The sequence below is a fragment of the Coffea arabica genome, chromosome 8c, assembly GCF_036785885.1.
Source record: "Coffea arabica cultivar ET-39 chromosome 8c, Coffea Arabica ET-39 HiFi, whole genome shotgun sequence".
NCBI classification, from domain to species: Eukaryota; Viridiplantae; Streptophyta; class Magnoliopsida; order Gentianales; family Rubiaceae; genus Coffea; species Coffea arabica.
In genome coordinates, this window is record NC_092325.1 from 26,767,329 (window position 1) to 26,774,786 (window position 7,458).

At 34.0% G+C, this 7,458-nt stretch overlaps 1 non-coding gene across 1 annotated transcript; it reads right to left on the reverse strand.

Annotated features, from left to right (window-relative positions):
* Window positions 1–4,912: 4,912 nt before the first annotated feature.
* On the reverse strand, window positions 4,913–5,019 carry LOC113707556 (small nucleolar RNA R71). The gene has a single exon (XR_003452279.2). It is a non-coding gene; the product is annotated as a small nucleolar RNA R71 (small nucleolar RNA).
* Between the last annotated feature and the right edge of the window lie 2,439 nt (window positions 5,020–7,458).

Genomic DNA, 7,458 nt, shown 5'->3' on the forward strand with positions numbered 1-7,458 from the left:
TTGTGATGTTGCCTCTCTATCACTCTATTATATTTGTGTAAATGTTGAGTCAAGACACAAGGATAGTTATAATTAAAGAGAGCAATCAAGAACTTGTATTTATAGTATTTAAGCCCCAACGTTGCAGTGTCATAGATAGGTTAAATGTGTTATCATATGTAAAAATAAAGTTTGGGTGATCATATTGAAAATATGAATCTATCCATATTGACATAGATCTCCTTACTTTCTCTAATTATTCATTTTTTAAATTCCTATCCATATTTATATACGTGATTATTTATGCTTTCATTTATTGAGCAAATATCTTAAAATTACATATAAAGAATATCATGTGTGATCATGTATGCCACACAAAAATACTTTAGAATAAAATATTAAGATAATTAAAATTTCCGAAGAGGTTAGGAAATTAGGATTTTAAGACATGTTGTCCAACACAAAAAATGCGACTAGCTTCGACATGCTTCCTCCATATACTTTCGGTATTCTTTTTGTTGTGGATGACAATTATTTAAAATAAAAGAGATATTGGCTGTAATTAAATTTGTAAGACAACCTAGCATTTGGTCTAAACTCCTATCAAATATTCAAAGGTCACCTCTGAACCCCATCAAAGGACTCTTTGTCCACAAGGGTTAAAAGTATTAAACCCCTAAATAGTTGTACTTTGTTCCCTTCAATTCAATAATTAGGCACTTTTCTCCCAACTTTATGCTTCAGGACAAAAATGCTCCTTCTATATTAATATTATTTTATTTATTTTTCTTCTTTTTTGTCCTTTTCTACTTGTCCCCTTTTTTTTGTATTTTTTAATCTTTCTCCCTTCTCTCATATGATCAACTACTTTCTTCTCTTTGCTATTATTATCTATATAATAATTTTAATCTTTTTAAACTTATTTTTTATTTATTTCTAGCTCTTTTACCTTTTCTTATTGGAAGTAACAATGATCATAAAGTCCATGCAATAACAAGGTATACGTTATCTATGCACATCGACTATTTTATATGTTACCTAAATAAATACATCTAGAGTTTAGAATAAATTAATTTTAATAACAATTACAATAAATTTGGATCATAATAACATAATGGTTAATCAATTATACATAAAAAAGTAAATAAAAAATATTAGCTATTTTATTTTTTTGGACATACTTTTAAATATTAAGTAATTTAAAATTCTAGTTTGATAATCTCTTTTTAAATAGTCAAATTGCTAGTAAATATACAATTTTTTATTATGACAGGCATATATCAATTTTTTACACCATATAGTTTGTCTTGAATCCTCTAACAATGCAAATACATAAAACAAGAATGAAATTATAAGTAAAAGATAATTACACTATTATAATAAGCATACAAATTTTAATACTAATAGGAAAGTGAAACAAAATACTAACACGAGGGAAGTGAAAAAAAGTTTAAAAAGAGAAGAAAGTAGTGGCAAAGAAAAAAAAGAAAATGAATAAATAAAAAAGAAACAAAATAAAATAGTAAAAGCACTAATGTTTTAAACTGTCAAATAGGTGGACAAAATGTTTATTTAATGAGTTCAGAAGGCAAAACACAAATAAAGATAAAGTTGGGAAGGGTTTAGTACATTTAGCCCTTTCCTCAAGCTATCATACTTTCAGGAAACGACTTAAAATTCATAGTCAAAGCACATTCATGAAATTCTTTGCAACATAATGCTGGTAATTTGGATCATCAAACTCCACAATAAGATTTGATTTTACATTCAGATCTCCTTCCCCCCTCAGTCATGCAAAAGAGAAGATACTTGTAGGGATCAAATGGCGTAAACTGCAGTGGGTGTTCATCATCAACTAATTCTTTGGGTACTTGAACTATCAAGTCCCTCACGAATGCAAATAGGCCAATAGAATACCTTTCTGCATTTCCAGACATCATAACCCGATGATGTGGAGCTTTAATCCTGCCATTAGTCCATGCCTGGCCAGTCCACCAACAACATTACAATCAAGAACCCTTGTACTGAACATTATATTACTAACTCGTATATATGACAAAATAGATTACACTACCCTTAAGAACATTTCAACTTCGCCTAACTTGATTACCTTAAAATTTTGAAATATTAACGGGTTGCATTTTACAAGCTATGCGTCTTCTGCTACGCACTAATGTATAACACCAAGGTTGCATACCCTGATGCATTTACATATGCCCTTTCCGAGAGTTAAACTTAATTAGGGGTATAATTGTGATAATTTAATGAGAAAAAGTGTCAATATATTAGAGTGTATGACATAGACGTTACATTCACTGTGTAACATAAGATGTTACATTCACTGTGTAACCTATTAGCTCATATTATAATAGATCGGATTAATGTAAGAATATTCGAAAACTACATCAATCTAGAATTTATAAAAATTCTTGCATTACAGAATTTTATAAAAATTCTTACAAAATTCTAGATGGGACATCCCTTACAAAAATTCTTTATTTACTTTTCTCCTACATGTGTAGAATTTAAAGAGAAACAGTGTGTGGCGTACCGTACATACATCCCCGGCGATGACAACTGATAAGTGAATATTTAACGTACATTTTGTATGAATTTGGCATTAATTTTTGGTATGTTCTGAGAAGATTAAGCCATATTTGAACTCTTTTGGTGATAATTGCTTAAATATTGATTAATGTTTCAAAAATTGATAAATGAGTGAATTAATGCGTTAATCTTGTGAAATTGTGAAGGTAATTGATGTATGAAATTCATGCACAAGTTCAAAGAAATGTAAGGGTCATCCAGAGGATAAAGTACACAAGAAATTGGGAGCAAAAAAATGTAGAAAAAGAGAAGAAGTGAAAAACTGGAAATTGGTCAACACGGATCCGAGCTCGGATCCGTGTGCACAAGATGGATCTGAACCCTCGTCTGTACTTCTGGCGGAGAGCATCCGAGGTCAGGACGATCCGACCTCGGATCCATTATGAAATCCCTCGGATCCTGAAGATCCGAGCTCGGATCCATTTTCACTCCTCGGATCCGAGGCTCGGATCTGTCTCTCTCCTCAGAAAGTGCCACAGCCGTTTTTCTTTACCTTTTTCACAACTTTTCAGCTATTTTGAGGGACAGAAATCGGTGGCACATGCTTCTGCAACAAAAGAGAAGACCAAATGAGTATGGACAAAAGAAAATATCATATCTTTGACTTCTTTTACAAAATCTGAGTGGAGGAAATTATGAAGTGAGAGGAATGGAATTTCTTCCACCTTTTATGCAGAAACACAGAGGAGAAGCCTGGATTACCATACATAGCTAGTTTTCTTTCTTGTATCTAGTTTTCTCTCTAGATAGGAGTTCTTGGAAAAGTACTTGGAGAGTTTCACTTATAATCATATTGTGCAAGAACATAGCAGGAATTGGAGAGCTTCACCTTCAATTGGCTAAGCTTTCTTTTATCTTTCTTATACTTGTATTTTATGAGGTTTTGCATTAATAAACTTGTGAGTTTGATTGTTAAATCATTCATGAGTAGCTAAACTCTTTCATCTAGGGAGTAGATGAAACTTATGGCTAAATAATACTAATTGAATGTGATTTACACTTGTTATATCTTGTGTTAACTTGTCTACTTGTGTAGCTGTTGTACTTGTTATTGATTGATCACCAATAGCATGTTTATAGTGTTATTATTCAATGAGAATTGGTAATAACAATTGAAACACATGAGTAGAGCTTGAGTTGTATGTTCATGAAAATAGAGATACACTTAGGTGGATTATTGAGCATTTCATGAAATAAAACGGAGTAGTAGTAGTATTTCACCATGAAAATAGGGAAATCTATATTGCTCTAGGCCATTTCATCATGAAAATGAGACTTGGTATTCTTGGAAATAAATCTCTGGTTAAGCAAGAATAATAGCAAGGAGTAAATCCATTCATTTGTGTAGTTTATGCCATAAGTGGAATCTACATCCTCAGAATCTTCCTTAAGTAAAATTTCTCTATTTGTATTCAGTATTTGTTAAACTAGATTTGTATATCAGATTTGTAGATTACAGCATTAGACTTTCTCTGCTCAAATTAATTGTAAGTCTAAATAATAGAGAGAACAAGGGCTTAGTAATTGTTTAAATTGCTCCTCGTGGGATCGACCCGATACACATCTTGTACTACAATTGCGACCTGTATACTTGCAGTCCAACGGGTGTAAAATCGGAATTAAACTTGTATAGATACAAATATCCCGTCAAGTTTTTGGCGCCGTTGCCGGGGAGCGGCAATATTAGGGCCTAATCATCTCTATTACTTTAGATATTTTCATTTTTTTTTTATTATTTCAAGTTGTTGAATTTAAAATGAAAAATTTCTCTTGTTTTTGTTTGTAGTGTATGCACCGATCAAATCGAGAAGTTGCACATTTCGATCCTGAAATTGAAAGAACATTACACAGACAAAGGAGAAGTACATCACATCAAGAGGAACAAGAGGTTTGGCAACCAATAGAAGATATCTTAATAGAGCTTCCATTTGAAGAAGACATGGCAGAAAACGAATCACATAGGCGAGTTCTACGAGATTTTGCTTTACCGGGAACACAAGGATCTCAAACAAGCATAGCAAGGCCTACGGTAAATGCTAACAATTTTGAGATTAAACCAGCACTTATCCAAATGGTTCAACAATCTCAATTTGGAGGTAATGCAGTAGAAGACCCTAATACACACTTAGCTACATTCTTGGAAATTTGTGATACAATTAAAATGAATGGAGTTAGTGATGATGCTATAAGGCTAAGATTGTTCCCATTTTCATTGAGAGATAAGGCCAAACTTTGGCTACACTCTCATGCTCCTAATACTTTCACTGGATGGGATGATTTATCAAGAGCATTCTTAAATAAGTATTTTCCACCAGGTAAGACGGCTAAGCTTAGAATGGATATCACTAGTTTTAGCCAATTGGAAGGTGAATCATTATATGAAGCATGGGAAAGGTTTAGAGATTTGCTTCGAAAATGTCCGCATCATGGACTGTCGGAGTGGTTAATCATACAAACCTTCTATAATGGTTTAGTTTTTTCTACTAAAACTATGATTGATGCAGCTGCAGGTGGAGCTTTAATGGGTAAATCACCCCAAGAAGCTCATAATTTGATAGAAGAAATGGCAGCAAATAACTACCAATGGGCAAATGAGAGAGGTAATACAAGACGTCACGCAGGTATGATAGAAATGGACACTCTCAATATGCTAAGTGCTCAAATGAATAATGTGATGAAGTTGCTAAGTAAACAAGGTGGAGTTGGTCCAAGTAATGCACATGTAGCATATTGTTCTATATGTGGAGGTGAACATGATACTAATGAGTGTGTTGATTCTGAACAGGTACAATTCGTCAATAATTACAATCGTAATGCTCCAAATAATCCCTACTCGAATACTTACAATCCGGGGTGGAGAAATCATCCAAACTTTGGATGGAAATATCAAGGCAATCAACAAAGGCCAACCAATCCGCCGGGATTTCAACCAAGGCAACCACAGGCTGAAACTAAACCAAGTTGGGAGATCGCGGTGGAAAAACTTGCTAAGGTGACTTCGGATAGATTCGAGCAAGTTGAGGGGCGGTTGGACCAATTAGCTGGGATGTACAGAAACTTGGAGGTTCAAATTGGTCAAATTGCCAATGTAATCAACAATAGAAACCCTGGTGAATTACCAAGTAAAACCGAAGTGAATCCGAGAGAGCATGTCAATGCAATCATTCTTAGAAGTGGTAAAACGGTTGAGGGATTCGATTTTGAAAATTCAAGTGGTGAAAAAGACAAGAAGCAAGCAATTGAAGGGGAGCAAGAAAGTCAAAATGATCATGTTATCATTGATATTGATGCACTTCATCCCAAATTAAATTCTAATGTGATACCTTTTCCTCACAGGTTGAAGAAAGATGGACAGGATCGGGAGTTTGAAAAGTTCTTCAAAATGTTTAAACAATTGCACATTAACATTCCTTTCATTGATGCTATAACACAGATTCCCTCTTATGCACGTTTCTTGAAAGACATCATGTCAAAGAAGAGGAAAATTGTAGATAATGAGATGATAGCATTAACGGAAGAGTGTAGTGCATTGATTAAGAATAAACTCCCTCCTAAATTGAAAGATCCGGGAAGTTTTTCTATTCCTTGCACTATTGGTCAATTGCATTTTTCTAATGCTTTATGTGACTTAGGTGCAAGTGTGTCACTTATGCCGTTATCGGTTGCCCGGAAATTGGGACTTCAAGAGCTAAAAGCTACCAATATTACATTGCAATTGGCGGATCGGTCAATCACACGTCCCATGGGTATTTTGGAAAATGTGCTCATAAAGGTAAGACAATCTATAATACCTGTGGATTTTGTTGTCTTAGATATTGAAGAAGATGTGAGAATGCCAATTATTCTAGGACGACCGTTTTTAGCCACTGCACGAACTATAATTGATGTAGAAAAAGGTAAGCTTATATTACGGGTTAATGGTGAGGAATTGGAATTCAATTTGGATAATAAAGATGGGAGTATAGAGCCTACTGCTCTTGTTTCTAATATGCCATCTGATGAAAAGGTTAACCAAGAAAGGACCGAAGAAGTTAAATTTATAAATGTCCTTGGTACTAACTTTCATGGTGTAGGAACAAAGGAGGAGAAGATAAGGATGGAAGTTGGCTTAATAAATTCGCCATTCCATGAAGAAAATGGTGAAAAGTTGAGCCAATTCAGAAAAGACAAGCAAAATTCACTCCAAGGTGAAGTTGAGCCTCTCTATGACAAGTCTAATATTCCTCCTTGGCATTTGAGGAAATTGGATTATGAAGATCAATGCATGGTTCACCTCATGGTGGATTGGCTCGGGAGTTTCGACCCATGGGGAGAAAATCTCTCTCTAATGCTCTAAAGTGATTCAACTTTTTCAGTCGAGCCAACGACTATAAACAAAAGCGCTTGTTGGGAGGCAACCCAATAATAATAGTGTATTTGTGTGTTTTTATGTGTTTCTTACATTTTGGTGTGATTTAATTGACTAATTAGATGTATTTCACTTGTTTGTAGAAAGTACGGGAGTGTTATCATCCATCTCGGTGGTGCACTTGAAGAATATGTGTAAAAGGGAGCTTTTCTTACCAAATTGTATTTTAAGTGCTTAAAATTCCCATGCATATACATACATTGTGCATTTCAAGTATATTTAAGTGAGTTTTGGTGATATCATGGTTATAAAGGCTCATGGACTCATTTGATATACATTTAATGCCCAAAAATGCCATTTTAGTGTAAAAATGTAAAAATGATCAGAGAACCTCACCCCTCGATTTTCAATGTAGATGTGTTTGTTGTGTTTTGAGAGATTGGATATTATGTTTATGGTATATTACATGTGCATGGGACGTTGGAATTGAGAAAAGGGATGTCCAATGTGTAATTTGGAATTGG